This window comes from Muntiacus reevesi, chromosome 1, assembly GCF_963930625.1.
Source record: "Muntiacus reevesi chromosome 1, mMunRee1.1, whole genome shotgun sequence".
Classification (NCBI taxonomy): domain Eukaryota; kingdom Metazoa; phylum Chordata; class Mammalia; order Artiodactyla; family Cervidae; genus Muntiacus; species Muntiacus reevesi.
Genome location: NC_089249.1, coordinates 193,060,488 through 193,078,190, shown reverse-complemented (window position 1 = coordinate 193,078,190; position 17,703 = coordinate 193,060,488). Strand labels below are relative to the sequence as shown.

General features: G+C 38.5%; 1 pseudogene; it reads right to left on the bottom strand.

Moving 5' to 3' along the window:
• Positions 1-10,892: 10,892 nt before the first annotated feature.
• Positions 10,893-16,378, bottom strand: LOC136156519 (olfactory receptor 7E178-like; annotated as a pseudogene).
• Between the last annotated feature and the right edge of the window lie 1,325 nt (positions 16,379-17,703).

Sequence of the window (17,703 nt, the reverse complement as noted above, 5' to 3'; positions counted from 1 at the left end):
TGATTATGACAATCAAATTAATTAATATAATCCCTCAGCTCTTGTTACTGTTACTATTTTTGTGTATATGTGAGAACACTTAAGCAGATCACAGCAGATTTCAGGAGTATAATACAGAAGCGTTAACTATAGTCATCATATTGTATACTAGAGCCCCAGAAACTATTCATCTTATAAAGGCAAGTTTGCACCTGTTAACCTATATCTTCCTATTTCCTCCACCCAATATCTCTTCTGTCTACAGTTCTATGAGTTTAATTTCTTAGATTCTATACATAAGTGAGATCATAGGATATTTGCCTTTCTCTGGTGTATTTCAGTAAGGATACTGTCCTCTGCTTTCATCCATGTTGTCACAAATGGCAGGATTTTCTTCTTATTATGAGTGAATAATGTTCTGTCATCTATATCTATATCTATATCTATATCTATATCTCTTTCTCCAGGGGATTTTCCCAACCCAGGGATTAAACCCAGATCTCCTGCATTGCAGGCAGATTCTTTGCCATCTGAGCCACCAGGGAAACCCTGTATATATATACTCACACACATGTATATGCATGCATGGTCAGTTGTTCTGTTGTGTGACTCTTTGCAACCCATGGACTGTAGCTTGCCAGCTTCCTCTCTTCTGAGAATTTCCCAGGAAAGAATACTGAAATGGGTTGCCATTCCCTTCTCCAGTCGATCTTCTCTACCCAGAGATTGAACCCATATCTTCTTTGTCTTCTGTATTGGCAGGTAGATTCCTCACTACTAGCACCTGGAAAAGCCTATATTTGTGTGTGTATACATATATAGGTATACACACACACATAAGAATATATTCTTGAAATCTGTCTTCTGATAATTTCACAATACCTGCACCAGACTTTTCATCTTGTATAGGAGAACTTTTTCAACCTTAGACTTCAAATCTGGATTGCAAAACACGACGATTCACGTGAAATCTTATTAGTTCCATTATGGCCTTCTCTTCATAAGTCACAGGTTAACTCTGAACCAAAAGAGAATCCCTTATGAATCCCTTGTTCTACCTTCATTTAACATCTGGGACCAAAGTAGGTTAGAAAAGAAACACTTATTAGCTACAGTGGAGTTGGCTGAGAGTTTGTCTAGGAATAAGCAGATCCAGGGTTGAGTCCTGGATATTTCACCCCTTGTACGTGGAGTGTATGCTAATCTCTGCACCTCTCTCTTTCTTCCTGGAAGAAAAAAAGTCTAAATTGCACCTCTAGTTGTTAAGAGAAGTTGGGAACTTCCCAAGTCATTTGTTGTGAAGGATTTCAATCATTTTGAAATAGCGTGCTTAGTAATGAAGTGCAGTCCCCCAAATTTAATGAAATTTCTTGGATTATATGGCAGAGAGAGCAAAGGCTTTCCTGTGTCATGACTCTGCAGCATAGAGTGACATGAACTCCCAAAATGTGTCTCAGTCCATAGAATAAAGTTATCCTCCCCTTCTTTTCTAGCCCTATTTCCCTCATATTTTTGAAAATCTCTGCAGAGATTTTTCAATTATTGAATGCTGCAAATGCTTTTCAGTAAAAAGCAATAGGCCCCAGAGAAAGTTCATGACATAGACACAAATAATCACATCGTTTCTTGTCTCTGGTCCTATGGGACAATCTGAAAAACGAAAACACTGGCAGGCACCATCCACTGTTTGGAAGCCATAAGCTCACACTTTGTTTCTATTAAAAATGGAAAGATTTATTTAGTATTGAACTGGTGTTTTTTTTTTTTTTTTTTTTAAATTCTTGTTGCTTCCTCTGTGACATCAAGGTATAGGCTCTGGAGAAGCAGAAATGAATGAGCCTCAGTCATTTCTTTACATCTATGATAAAGATACATACATAAACAAGAATGAAATATCCTGCCAAGAATCTAAGAAAAATATAAAATCAGATCACCAGATATTTAAGTCAAATGAAGTGAAAAGTAGACTTATCATTAAGAGTATCTAAAATTTATCATGCCGTTTCATTGTGCATCCTTCACACACTTACTACATAGAGGGCATCTATTATTCATTTGGTCCTTATTCACAGAGAGGTTGTATCAACAAGTAATAAATTCAGTGGGCAATCCCAAGTTCATGTATACTAAGATCTTGTCCCCACATAAGTGGAACAAACAGGATTCAAAATGAAGTTGTCAGAGTTCCTCACAGAAAATCTCAGTGTATCCAGACATTTTTAGGGCTTCCTAGGTGGCACTAGTGGTAAAGAACCCATCTGCCAATGCAGGAGACATAAGGGATGCTGGTTTGATCCTTGCGTAGGGAGGATCCTCTAGAGGAGGGCATGGCAACCCACTCCAGTATTCTTGCCTGAAGAATCCCATGAACAGAGGAACCTGGCCGGTTATCGTATGGACCTCGCAGGTCCATAGAATTGCAAAGAGTCGGACACGACTGAGCTGACAGCATGCACACACGCAGACATTCTGATATTTTTAAGCAAAAGTGCAGGATCTAATCACAGGTACGTATGAAGTACCTTTTAAAAACTGTTTTCAATTTCCTAGGTAAGAATGAACTCTGAGGCTCTGAATTTATGTTTTGTGATTGAGTAGGCTGATTATAAGCATGAAGGAGAAAGTGGACAGTGAACATAACATCCAAGAGCAGGATCAACAGGGAGTCTCCCTGAATTTCCTGTGTCCCTCTTCTTTAAGATGTTGCTTGTGATCTCGCCAACCCATCTTATAGTAGATGCAGCCAGTGTTGCCTATGGCCCTCCTCTGTGTCCTCTGGAAAACTCTAAAGGGAAGGGCACAGTGACCAGTGAGTCTGCCAGGACTGACAGGAAGGTGACAGGACTCTGGGTTTGCAGGAGGAGGACTGCCCTTGGGTCCTGTGTTTGGAATCTGCCCAGACTGCCCAGAGGCTTCAGTGCTTTCTAACTCATGATCAGGTATAAATTACATAAAATTCTGTATTCATTTACTCTTATTAAAATAATGATATCTGTGCTTATTATCAGGAGACTAAGGAGAAACATATGAAATCAAGCAAGAAACAAAACACATACTTTTGAGCCTGGCACTTAGGAAACCCTCAATTACAAGACATTATGGTTAATGTTGGGCTTCCCAGGGAGTGCTAGTGGTAAAAGACCTGCCTGCCATTGCAAGAGGCATAAGAGACATGGGTTCAATCCCTGGGTAGGGAAGATCCACTGGAGGAGGGCGTGGCAACCCACTTGAGTATTCTCACCTGGAGAACCCCATGGGCAGAGGAGTCTGGCGGGCTACAGTCCACAGGGTTGCACAGAGTTAGACACAACCGAAGTGACTTAGCAGGTGGTTAATGTCATCCACTTCATCATCACTGTTTTCAGAATTCTTTAAAGTTCTGAGGGGGAAATGTACAGAGACCCATTCACTGCTGTGGTCGGGGAGATGCCAGTCACAGCCAGAACAAGTGAGGATGGAAGTAGAACTCTGAGTGAGAGTTCTTTTTTCTTTCTCATTATAAAAATGTAATTCAAGTATTCAGATTAGCAAATTACAATATCTTGGGTTCAAATGTAACAATTAATAATTACATTACCTTAGTTTTCAAAATGCAATTATCAATATTAAAATGATTACTGTATAAAGCAGATCCTTCAATTGCTCTCATGTGTTTTCTTTTGCTTCCTATTTAAGAAACTAATAAGAAGAACCAAAACTAAGGATCAATATAACTTGACCTAATTAAAACTCTGTCATCAACTTTAATATTAAGGTGTGAATGAAAATTCTTGATAACACAAAATAAAAACCATGCCAGAAAATGTTGGTCAACTTTTACTAATTTCAACCCCAAGTTCTTCTTCTTCTTCTTTTTTTTAACGTAACTCTGTTTGTGTTTTAACTCCCAGCCTGAATTTCTCAAAACATAATTCATATGTTTATTATGCTTTCAAAGTACCTTCTAACTTTTTAAATTTTTTTTATTAGTTGGAGGCTAATTACTTAACAACATTTCAGTGGGTTTTGTCATACATTGACATGAATCAACCATGGAGTTACATGTATTCCCCATCCCGATCCCCCCTCCCACCTCCCCCTCTACCCAATTCCTCTGGGTCTTCCCAGTGCATCAGGCCCGAGCACTTGTCTCATGCATCCCACCTGGTGAGTGAGAGTTCTCACACCCCAACCAGGAATAAGAATATAAGCTATAAGTCTCTGAACCAAAATTTGTACACTGATACTCTCCCATCTGACTGTTCCAACTGTCATGTTTGTCTTGTTGAGAAGAAAAACATCATACTCCCAAACTCTCTTCATCCATCTGTCTCCCTCAGCACTTACTGGGCTGGATTGGATCTCTGCTAGTCCATAACCAAGGAGCACAGACTCCCTGTTTCTCTCCTTCTTGGTGTGTGATGAAGTCTCAGGGACCTTTCTCAGGATGGGCTAGGAAGACAGACTCAGGCTGGACCTTTGCAAGTTCTTACAAAGGATGGAGACATAGGTGTGGATTCACAATACCAGAACAGGCAAACTAATGAGCAGGAGTCATTGTGTATTTACAATGATATTAACTTAGGGTTCAGTGCTGAAAGCTCATCATTAGCCAGTTGGTCCCTGTTGTCCCAATCGCTGGATACCTGTTAATATTAACAGAACAGGGAAAGGAGAAAAGGGAATATTCTGGAAAGAGTCTGTGTCCCTCTTCTCCTCAGGAGGAAATTCTCCTGTTCTCTTGCTTATTAGTTCTAACTAGCTGTATCTTAATATAAAATTTAGATTTCTGTCCTCAACTTGACCACTCAATGTGTGGTTTGATAGCTGCAAATCCATTGTATCAATCATGACATCTATGAAGGATCAGTTCTATACAAAGGATGTGATACACTTTCCATTTTTACAGTTAATATTTGTAAGGATAGTTTTTCTCCTAATTTGAAGGAATCTTCAGTTCTAAACTTTTTCTCTGAACGAATTGCATTGGCATATTAGAAAAATATTGATATTTCTTATTTAATAATTTATACTTTAATTAAATGCTTCAATGGGGGCTCTCAGAAGGTTTCAATCAAGGTGTCATCCAGGGCTGCAGGTATCTCAAGACTGGATCAGCATGTGTCCACTTTCAAGCACACTCATGAGGCTATTGGAAGGACTCACCTGTTCACACAATATTGTCCAGAGAATTCCTTCACTTCCTTGACACATGGCCTCCTGGTAGGGCAGCTGGGTTTTATCCATGTGAGCCATCAAGGATGCAAGAAAGAGGAACCAGTAAGAAAGCCTGGTTACTTTACTTTGTTCCCAGAAGTGACATCCCAACATTTTTCCACATTCTCATCATGGTAATCTAGTCACTACATACATCTTGACTCAGGGTGAAGTAAATATACAGAACAATGAACACCAAGATCTGGGATCATTGAGAAGATTTCAGATCCTGCCCCCTCCTGCCCCCCCCCCCCCACAACCCATGCTACAGTCCTCATCATCTATAAGTGATACTTTGTGCTCCATGCAATTCAAGTCTCAGATCCTGTCCTTTTACTTTCCAGCATATCCCCAAATTCATCCTACCACCTCAATAAAACTTCTCTGGACAGAAACTACCATTTGAGTCGAACCTCCACCACTGGGTACTTCTGCAGACCCCACTCTACTGCTTCAGGTCATGCAGACTCAAGCAGACTCCTGGTTTCTGATACACTAGGAGAGCCCCTCCATCACATCAGGACAACCTGCAGTCATTCCACGGCAAAATGTAACAAATGTTCCAAGTATTCTGATATTTTCTAATTAGGCAGCAATCAACTCACTTCAGAATATATTCTCTTTAGATTCCTTTGTGGTCTCAGCTCTTGAAGACTTTAATAAATAAAATGTAGTTGGGCTTATCTTGTTGTTTTCCCTACTGCATAAAGTGTGATGTAGGTGGAAATTTGAATGATGTAAACTTCTGTATCCCACCCACACAGCCTTGCTGACCTTTTTGCTGAGTAATATGGAGATTGGTTTGTCATTGAGTGATATGAACAAAACTTTAGTTTATACCCAACTCAAATTGAATGTGGAGGGAATAATGTCATTTACCTCTGTGTGGCTAAGTGTCAGAGGGTATTTTTAGGAGAAAGCACATGGCAGATATTTACAGGCACATATGAAAGGGAGAGACTGTGTGTTGAAGCACTTAAAGGAATTAGTCCAGGGCAAAAATGCGTTACTAAACTGGAATTATTTCAGAGTGAACAGAAGGAGTAAGGTACTAGGGTCAGTGAGAAACACGATTTCCATTTCTGACATGGAATATGAAAACCAGTGGTAGTTGTTTTTACAGTAAAATATTTTGGTAAATATGTCACTATATATATATATAGATGTATATATATATATATACATCTATATATATATATACATCCTATTGTACATCTTGAAAGTGAAAGTGTTAGTTGCTCAATCATGTCCGAATCTTTGTAACCCATAGACTGTATCACACCAGGCTCCTCTGTCCATGGAATTTTCCAGGCAAGAACACTGGAGTGAGTTGCCATTCCCTTCTCCAGGGGATCTTCCTGACCCAGGAATTGAACCCCAGGTCTCCTGAATTGTAGTCAGATTCTTTACAGTCTGAACCCTTATACAATATTATGTCAATGATATCACAATAAAGATAGAAAAAACTTATTCTCTATTTTTGTTGGAAAATACGTGCATCTGCCTCCAGAAGAATGTCTACTGTTGTGTTCACACTGTTCCAGAAGAATTAATGGAATGGGATAATCTCCAGAATGAGGACAATGAAATGGATCAGTCACAAAAAGCTGTGCTATATGACAGGATGAAGTTCAAGTTATTCCATTTTCTAATCATTTGGGAACATCTTTAAACAAAATAATTTTCACATTAAAAAATCATTTTATTTAACCCAATTTTTTTTTTCTTTTGGACTTTCAATTTTGTGCTGTGGTATAGCTGATGTGATAGTTTTGAGAGAGCTAATTCCTAGGCAGGTTGATAAGAAGTCCAGGGGTCCCCAAGGAGAGAGAGGTCTTGAATTCTCAAGGAGGAGGAAAGATTACTGATAAAGGATGGTTACAGTCCACAAATGGATGATTGCTAATTCCTGAAAATGCTCAATGGAAAAGTTTTCCAAAGCCTTAGAATTAGCTAATTATGTAACTCAGCTCTCAGCTTTTCAACAGGCATTAATGGAACTCCAGGAGGTGACTCCTGACCCGGCCTCTGAGTCAAGCAAGCCTCTGTTTGAGTCAGGAACTGAGGTCCTGACAAAAACATTGGATCTGGGGGCCAATCTCTTCAGCCCTTCCGGGAAGGCCCTTACCAGGTTATTCTCTCTTCTCCAACAGCTGTCAAAGTGCCAGGAATTGATTCATGGGTGCATCACACTTGAGTTAAGAGGTGGCACTCTGACCAGAACTAAGTGACCTCATTTTATGTCCTTACTTTCTATACTCTGACTTTGTACTTTTCAGATGGGCCTGATAATTTATGTGTGCTTACTTCTGCTGACTCCAAAGGTCCTGAGTCTGCCATTTGACCCTCAAGACAATGCCTTCCTGTCCTGGGCTCACTCCTACACTGCCTTCCACAATCAGTCTAACTGCTGGGTCTGCGGAGCACTCTCCTCCTCATCAGGTGGAAGACTTCCCATGGTGGGTTTCTCTACTTCAAGGAAAGGACTTTCAGCTCTGTGATGACATCTAACAATCTTAAGATGGACTGATGTAACTATGGACATAATGGGACTTTTAATTTTGATTTTAACTTGGTTTAATGACTATTTTGCCTTACACCTGTAACTATATAATAGGATTTCTTTCTAACCGTCTGAAAGCTTTTAAGTTACAAATGGTTGTCCAAACTCCTACAAGTGCCACAGCCTCCTCCAACTATTACTTGGGGCTCCTGGATCAGAGACACTCAATATGAGGGTTAGGAGAATATGTTGCCTCAGTAATTTAGGGACCACGCCCCTAAGCAGCAGGAAGTAGTTATGGAACGAAAATGACACTCCTTTCCCTTGGCAACATAATTCTCCTAAAAGAAAAGGGGGGAATGAGAGAGCCAATTCCTAGGCAGGTTGATAAGAAGTCTGGGGGTCTTCAAGGAGAGAGGGATCTGGATTAATTCTCAAGGAGGAGGAAAGGACAAACTTTTTTTTCTTTCCCTCTACATTCCTTAGGATTATATAACAATAATATATCCTGCTTGAGAACAGTCTCTGGAAAAAACCTTCTGGTGAATCCTGTTATCTTAAAAATGTAAATTATGGGAGTAGGTCTAGTAAGGTCTTTACAACCTCCAGACATTCTTTTGCTTCACTGTAATAACTAATTAAAAGTATATAACTTCATTGCTAATACTAGTGAGGGGACACTCTTTCTGCCCTCTTCTGATGTCTATGTCAGAAGCTTTCTCTATCCCTCTTATACTTTAATAAAACTCTATTACACAAAAGCTCTGAGCGATCAAGTCTCTGGCCCTAGATTGAATTCTTCTTCTCCAGAGGCCAAGAATCCCAGCATCTTTCATGGTTCAGCAACAACCTTTCAGTTTCAGGTGAATAGTGAAGGGACTCAGCCATGCAAATACATGTACTATTCTCCCTCAAACTCCCCTCTCATCCAGGCTCCAACATGACATTGAGCATAGTTCCATGTAGGTCCTAGTTGGTTATCCTTTTTAAATATAGCAGTAATTTCACCCAATTTTGTCTTGTAAGTGTATTTACTCTCATCTTACCAATGGTGTACATCATGGAAAGGCATTTCATGAATGTTGTAGAAAGTTTAATACTCAAATGTGTATATTCTATTATAATATACTCAAATTGAAAAATTCACATGTTCACTTATCTTTAGAAATTTTAAGGTGGTGCAGTCTGAAAGCAACAGCTAGAAAATTTTACAGAACACACTTGAAATTGAACTGTATACACACAAAAGCAACCTTTCTTTGTCCTTTTCCAAGGTTTCTTGCCTATCATTTTGCTGGGATGAATGGAGAATAAATATAATATTTTAGGACATATATTTAATATGACATTTAAAAAGTACTAGTAATTTTAATGGGTTATATCTTTTACCACTGAATAATATGAATTCATCTTCTGTTACATGGATTCCCTTCTTTACTAAGGTACTACTACGTTTCTTATCAATTCAGTCGATAACAGTTTATCCTTGGTTGGAAAATGCAAAGCAAATTAATCTAGTTATGGAAAGCCTTCAGAACACTAAGATAACTACCGCAAAAATGATGTGTGACATCTCTAAGAAGGATTGGAAACCCATCTTGTAGAAAACAAAAGGAGCCCAAAGACTAAGTTATCCTGACTGAAGACAGGGAAGCATGGTGAAGTCCTAACCAGGATGCCACTGCTCAAAGGAAACACTCCCCTTTCTGACCATATGGTCCTTTGCAATCCTACAGTAATGTAAAAGAAGATACATTTGTTGTGATGACCTGGGTGATTTCATAACCTTTAGGCATCATTAGAGCCATGTGTAATTGGAAAAATAACATCATCACTTATTTTCCAGTTGGTTACCCATGACTAAGACATATTCTGGATAACCACCCTTCCTACCTGTGCAAGTTTTATAATCATGTAACTGAAGGCACCATACAATGTATTTTTATAGCCCATGCTACAGTATCAGTAAAAGTTCAGTCAAAAAAGCAATAGAAATCAAATAGCTGCTTACAGAGGAATATTTAATATAGAGAATTGGTTAAAAACTTATTGAAAGACTGAAAGACAAGCAAGAAAAAAGTGGTACCATAGTGATCATAACTGAAGGAGGAAGCTACTTCACCAAAGGCTGGAGGGGTATAAAGGGACCCATTGAACTTTTAGAGCAAAGAGACATATACAGACCACTGGTGAATGCATGGAAGATGAACACAAGATGGCCGTTGATGGAACAAAGACCACAAGATGGAACATGATTTCAAACACTCCACCCTAAAGCAAAGGCCAGGTGTACAACATAGAGAAGCTATGTGAAGAAATTTATTGGAAATAATGGGTAAAACGAATTACTTGTTACCACATCAGGGTCTTCATATCTTCCCCCTTTGATCTGTGATCTCTTTTGGATCTTCAGCATTTGTCCATGAACAACATTAGGACTCAAGACATAAACTTCACCTTGGGAAAGAGAGGCTTGACTTGGATCAGTAGTTGTCAACCTTGGGCACACATTAGAACCACCTGAGCGCTTTTTAAAATTCTCATGCTTGGATCACACACAAATTCAGTTGAATCAGAAATTCTGGTGGTGAAACCCAGTGGTCAGTATTTTAAACTTCCCAGAAGATTGCAATTAAAGCCAAGGCTGAGAAGCAGTGACATGCAGCTCACATAACAGCATGCACAGATTTGAATAGTAGAATTTACTATTGGGCTTGGAAATTTTGTAAATTTTTGATATATTAAGGAGAAATGATTCATCTTTTGAGGATGCTTGGGCTACCAAAGATAAAATATAGAATCTCTATAGATATAATGAGATTCATTCAAGGAGTGATTTTGATACAAAAAGGCTCTTAGAACTCCCCACTGTCATGTTAAACCATGTGTGTGTGTGCATGTGCTCAGTCTTGTTTGACTCTTTGCAACCCCGTGGACTGTAGCCCAAGAGCATCCCCTGTTCTTGGGATTTCCCAGGCAAGAATACTGGAGTGGGTTGCCATTTCCTCCTCCAGGGATCTTCCGGACTCAGGGATTGGACCTGTGTCTCTTGTGTCTCCTGCACTGGCAGGGGGATAAACCGTAAAGAGAAGTAATATTCAGGTAGAAAGTGAGGAGAGACATGAAGGCCGTAAGAGCTATAAAAATGGTGTCATGAGACAGATACAATTTTTAGATCTCCAGGTTTAGTTTTGCTACATTTTCTAGTATACACTCAAATGGGTTGCCAGGTCCTAAGTTGAGTTTGTGCTGCCAGGAACCTCCACAAGGCCCTTTTGATGTCTTTGTTCCTCAGGCTGTAGATGAAGGGGTTCAACATGGGGGTGACCACAGTGTACACCACCGAGGCTGCTGCATCCTTCCTGGGAGACTGTGAGATGGCTGAACTGAGGTACACACCCAGGGCTGTTCCATAAAATAAGCAAACAACTGCTAGGTGAGAACCACAGGTGGCAAAGGCTTTGTACATCCCACCTGATGAGGGGACTCTCAGAATGGAGACAAGAATTTTACAGTAAGAGAAAATGATTCCTGAGACAGAGAGAACACCAGTCAAGGCACCAATAGTATAGCTGACTATGTTATTGGTGAAAGTGTCAGAACAAGCAAGGTTGAGCAGTTGAGAAGGATCACAGAAGAAACCAGAAATTTCTACATCCTTGAAACAGGTAAGTTGTAACACAATCATATTGTGCACCTGGGAGTCCAAAAGGCTAACACAAAAGGACACCAAAACTAAGGAGCAACAGAGGCGCAGGTTCATGGTGACCGCGTAGTGCAGTGGGTGACAGATGGCCACAAACCTGTCATAGGCCATCACAGTAATAAGCATACAATCCATACATGCAAAAAGGATAAAAATAGACATCTGAGTCAGGCAGCCTGAATAGGAGATGACTCTGCTGTGAGATTGGATGTCCACAATCATTTTGGGGACTGTGGTGGAGATGAAACCTACGTCAACCGAGGACAGGTTGGAGAGGAAAAAGTACATGGGGGTGTGGAGGTGGGGGTCAGAGGTGATGGCTAATATGATGAGCAGGTTCCCCAGCACAGTGACCATGTACATGGACAGGAAGAGGACACAGAGCAAAGGTTGCAGTTCTGCATCATCTGAGAGTCCCATCAGGAAGAATTCTGAGGCCCTTGTTAGATTTCTAGTTCTGTGTATCTTGGACACCTTTGGAAAAAGAAAAGAGGGCTGGAAACATAGGAAGTAAGTAAATGGGCATTGAGCTCTCTGTCCATATTTTGGATTCAAGCAATTTATTTCTAAGATTATACACTCTTGTTCTTCCAGCAATATTTCTCACTGTGACAAATTCTATTTGCTTAGAAAGTTTCCTCCTTGGTTTCTGTTATACACATCTGTTTATAAACTCTTAGATTATAAAACTTCACAGAAAAGTGAAAGGGAACAAGAACATTAGAGGTAACATATCTATGATCTCAGTTAAATACAGCCTACTTCTTTTGAAGTAATACAGAAAGAGAAATTCCCTTCCCCCTTTAAGAAAAAATATAGTTCAAATAAATTAAACATATTTATATGTCTTATTTTATTTAAATTCAATTCTAGTTATTTCCTTTATTTGGAATATTTTTATATCTTTATGAAAGGAAGGAATTGTTCATCTGGATTCTAAACTAAAAATGGATGTTCACAATCAGAAAACATATTTAGGTTGTGTTTAGAGTTTTATTATTGGTTTTCCTGTCTTCTCTCCTTCATGAAATAAGTGATTACTCAGTTATCAGGGTTGCATTTAAAAAATCATTTAGTATATACTTCATTTGACTTTGGTGGACTTAAAAATTTGATTTGTATGGTTTAATTCAGTGCATGTGATCATACAGCATTGGTGACTATAATTATGGCATTAGCATACAGAGCATTGTCAATGATTAAATGATAATGAAATTTTAGAAATGTTCTTGAAATTTTTTTTATCTTATACAGTGTTATTTGTTTCCATACCAACTCAGTTAAATGTCTAATGTGTGAGACCACTTTACATTTTTTGAAGTTCATTCTTCGCTGGTGAACTAATACTCCTTTATTGTTTTTCTTTTTTCTTTTTTTTCAGTTTATTGACGTGATTGACAAAGTTGCTTATATTTGGGTCTTGCCACATGAAGTTTTTGAAAAAATGTACAAAATGATGATTTACTACAAATTGTGACTACCACAATCAAATTAATTAATGTATATATCACCTTACATAGCTTCTATTTGTGCTCGCGTGTATGTGGTATAAGTTAAACAAACCTCTCATAGCAGATTTCAAGAACACAATACAAATTATTAGCTATAGTCATCAGACTGCATGTTAGATCCCCAGAATGTACTCATTTTATAGCAAAAGTTTATATCCTTTGACCAACATTTCTCTACCTTCTCCACCACTAGTCCTCACAACTACAGCTCTTTTAAAAAACTTCTTATTTTATACTGGGGTGTAGTCAGTTAACAATGTTGTGATAGTTTCAGACAGATAGCAAAGGAACTCAGCCATACATATAAATGTACCCATTCTCCCTCAAAATCCCCTTCCCTTCACACTACCACATAACATTGAGCAGAGTTCCCTGTGCTATACAAAAAGTCCTTGTTGGTTGTACATGTGTACCTTTGACCGATTCATGTCGATGTATGGCAAAATCTTTCACAATATTTTAATTATCTTCCATTAAAATAAGTAAATTAATTAAAAACATAAATGTAACATAGAACAAAAAAAAAAATATAACAGAGGGTTCATGTTGATTCCTTATAACTATATCTCCCCTCATGGCTGAGTAGTATCCCATTGTTTATATACATTCCACATTTTCTTTACCTGTTCAACTGTCAACAGACATATATCCATATTCTATTTCAAAAAATATTGCAATGACAAGGGAATGTGTTGTGAAAAAGATTTAAATAGAATAATGCAAACACATCTGAGCAGTTTCCTTATCTATGAAATTATGATAGTAATTGAACCTATCAATAGAACCATTGCAAGAAAGTTTTAAAAATCATTTATATTGATTAGACCAGTGATTTTCAGTTCCATTTCATCAATTACTTACATGTGCTTATTTAAAAATGCTTAGTTACCCTGGCCTCAGCCTAGAACCAATTTCAGGATCTCTATAGGTGAGTATCTTGGTCTCCCTTTTGTGAACCAGGGCTTGATCAACACTGCCTTAGAATGAATATTGCCCAACACTTAGAAAAATCTCCATGAATATTATTGATTAATACTGTCCTAAATACCACACCTATTCTTAAAATATAAACAATTAATAATATTTCTTCAGATCCCACATATCATAGAAATTTGAAACATTAATGATAAAATTTAACTTCTCTTGAGACCTCAGTTCAATCCCACTTCCCTGCATACACGTCCTCAAAGCAACCAGTGTGATTAACTTGACATATATGTTTTCTTGTAAATGTTTTCATAATGTCAATATTCATTTGCATATGCATAACCAGATTTTAGGGTTTCTGTAGTAGCTCAGACAGTAAAGCATCCGCCTGCAATGCAGGAGACCTGGGTTCAATCCCTGGGTCAGAAAGATCCCCTGGAGAAGGAAATGGCAACCCACTCCAGTATTCTTGCCTGGAGAATTCCATGGATAGAGGAGCCTCATGGACTACAGTCCATGGGGTCCCAAAGAGTCGGAAAAGATGGAGCGACTAACACACATACAACCAGCTTTTAAAGAATCTTCCCTAAATAAAATAATATCCATATTGCCTCTCAATGCACTTTGTTACCACACCATTTTGGTTAAGTCTCTTGTGAAGTACATACAACTACATCAAACAATTTCCTGACACACGTTATTATATAAGGAAAGACACCATTTTCCTCAGTTGGTAAATTTATATTTATATAAATTAATTTCACTTTAACAAATTTAACACATTTAAGTGCAGTAATATATAATTTGATATACTTTATATATTAAACAAATATTTAAAGTTTTAAAATTTAAAATTTTTGTTTTAAAAAATTTATAAATTTAAAAAATTAAAAAATTTAAAAAATTGTTTTAAAATTTAAAACAAAATTAAAAATTTGCATTACATATATTATTTTTATTTGTATCAGTTTCTGCTTACAACAATCCAATGAAAATTCTTGTATGTTTCTCTGTTTCAGACAAATGGAAATTAGTACATAACATGTGAGTGGTAATTAGTTAAGTTCTCACAATGGGTGCATAACCAGTTTGGTATGTGTGTGCTCAGTTGTGTCTGACTCTATGCAACCCCATGGATTGGAGCCCACCAGGCTCCTCTGTCCATGGGATTCTCCAGGCAAGAATACTAGAGTGGGTTGCCACTTCTTTCTGCAGGGGATCTTCCCAACCCAGGGATGGAACCTGGGCCTCCTGCATCACAGGTCGATTCTTTGTTGTCTGAGCCACCAGGGAAGCTAATTCCCTGTGCTTGTTTCAGTGCGAAAGTAATATTCTGTCAGCTGCACATAGTTATTGCATTGAGGGTGAGGATGTTTGCTTAGACCCAATCCAGTGGTTCTGTATTAGTGAGGAATCCCTCAGTTGATAATCCTAAATCTCAAAGATTCTAAGAAATTGCCCCACAATACACTAAGAATGAGTGAAGCAAACAGGATTCAAAATTAATGTTTTTCTTCTCTGAGTCCCATGCCCTAAATTTCTTTGTTTACAGACTTTTTGAAAATTTTCAGCAGAGGTAGAGAGGTATAATTATGGATACATCTGGAGTATATTATTTTAAATATTTTCATTTTCCTTAATAAGACTGGACCCCAAGACTGATTTTGTATCTCCGTCATGATTGACTTAGCTCATTCTAACTATAGAGGAGAAAGTGGACAGGTGAAGTGAAATCAAAGAACAGCATCAACAGAGATATACCCTGAAGTATCAGGTGCCAGTTATTTCTGTGGCTTCATTTGTGATCTCAGACATTCTTCTGATAATATATGTGGCAAGTGATACCTGCCCAACACTCTGCCCTCCAGAAAATTCCAAGGGGAAGGGCACAGTAAGCAGGGAGTCTCTGCCAGGAAGTGACAGGATTGTTTGGGTGAAGAGGGGAAGACTGCCCTGATGCTCTGTGTCTGGAGTCAGTCTGCCCAGACTGACAGACTTCAGACTTGGCTTTAACACTTTAACATGAACTGGTAGATATGACGTAAAATGCACTGCTTCTTCCTCTTATTAAAATAATAATAATGTGCGCACTAATAATTTGGGAGAGATTATGCAGACAGAATCAAGCAAGAAACATAAAATGTACCTCAGAGCCTGATACTTAGGAAGCCTTGATTAACAGTACATGATGTTATGATTAGTTTTATCCTCTTCATTTTCATCATCTCTTCATCACCATTTCATTTTATTTAAATATGTGAAAGAAAGTTTGCAGAGACACATTAACTGCTCTGATGGGAAGGATGCCAGCCAAAACCAGAACCAGTAAGGTGTATGGAGAACTCTGAATGAGTGTTCTCATATGCCAACAAGAACCAAATACATAAATTTCAAAAGCCACTATTCCAAAACCATGTAGATGGGTGCCTTCCTACCTTTCTATGAAAACTATCATGTTTGTTGCTCTTGGGGAGGAAATAATGCTGAAATAGTCCCGCTGCCAACCACTCTCTCCCTCTGCACTTACTGGGCTAGGTTGCATCTCTGCTGGAACATGACCAAGGAGCACAGGCTCACTGCCCATCTCCTGCCTGGTGTGTGATGAAGTCTCAGGGTCCCTCCTCAGGATGAGCAGGAAGACAGACTCAGACTGGACCTTCTGATGCAGATTCCTACAAAGGATGGAGACATAGGTGTGGACTCACAATATTAGAACAAGCAAACTAAAGAACTGGAGGCACTGACCAATTATTTTCAGTGTTATGACCTTAGTGCTCAATGCCCAAAGCTCACCATTAGCCAGTTGGTCTGTGTTGTCCCAATCTCTGGAGACTTGTTAATACTAACAGAAAGGAAAAGGAGAAAAGTGAGTGTCTTGGGAATATCCCTCATCTCCTCAGGTGGTTGTGCACCTCTCCTCTTCTTACTTCCAAGTTGCAGGAGGATAACGTAAAATTCAGACTTTCTTTCTCAATTTAATCACACAATGTGTGTTTTTGATATTTGTAAGTCTCTTTATTTATCATGAAATCTAGGCATATTAGGACTTTTTACCAAGGATGTGATACACTTTCCATTTTCTCAGTTAGTTGTCTCTAAATATAAATTCTTGTCTTCATTGTCTTACTCCTTGCTTAGAATGGCATTTTATATCATGAAGATTTACATTTTATCTCTAATTTGAATGAGTCTTTGTTTCTGAGTTTTCCTCTAATGGAATTACATTGCCATATCAGAAAAATCTTATTTTTTAAAAAAAATTATTGGAATACAGTTGATTTACTGGTATGTTAGTTTCATGTGTACAAGAAAGTGAATCAGTTATACATCATACATATCCACTGTTTTTTAGATTTTTCCCATATTAGTCTCACAGAATATTGAGAAGAGTTCCCTATGCTATACAGTTCAGTTCAGTTTAGTTCAGTCGCTCAGTTGTGTCCGACTCTTTGCGACCCCATGGACTGCAGCATGCCAGGTCTCTCTGTCCATCACCAACTCCTGGAGTTTACCCAAACCCATGTCCATTGAGCAGGTGATTCCATCAAATCATCTCATCCTCTGTCATCCCATTCTGCCACCTTCAATCTTTCCTAACATCAGGGTCTTTTCCAATGAGTCAGCTGTTTGCATCAGGTGGCCAAAGTATTGGAGTTTCAGCTTCAACATCAGTCTGTCCAAAGATCACCCAGGACTGATCTCCTTTAGGATGAACTGGTTGGATCTCCTTGGAGTCCAGGGGACTCTCAAGAGTCTTCTCCAACACCACAGTTCAAAAGCATCAATTCTTTGGCGATTAGCTTGCTTGATAGTCCAACTGTCACATCCATACATGACTACTGGAAAAACCATAGCCTTGACTAGAAGAACTTTGTTGGGAA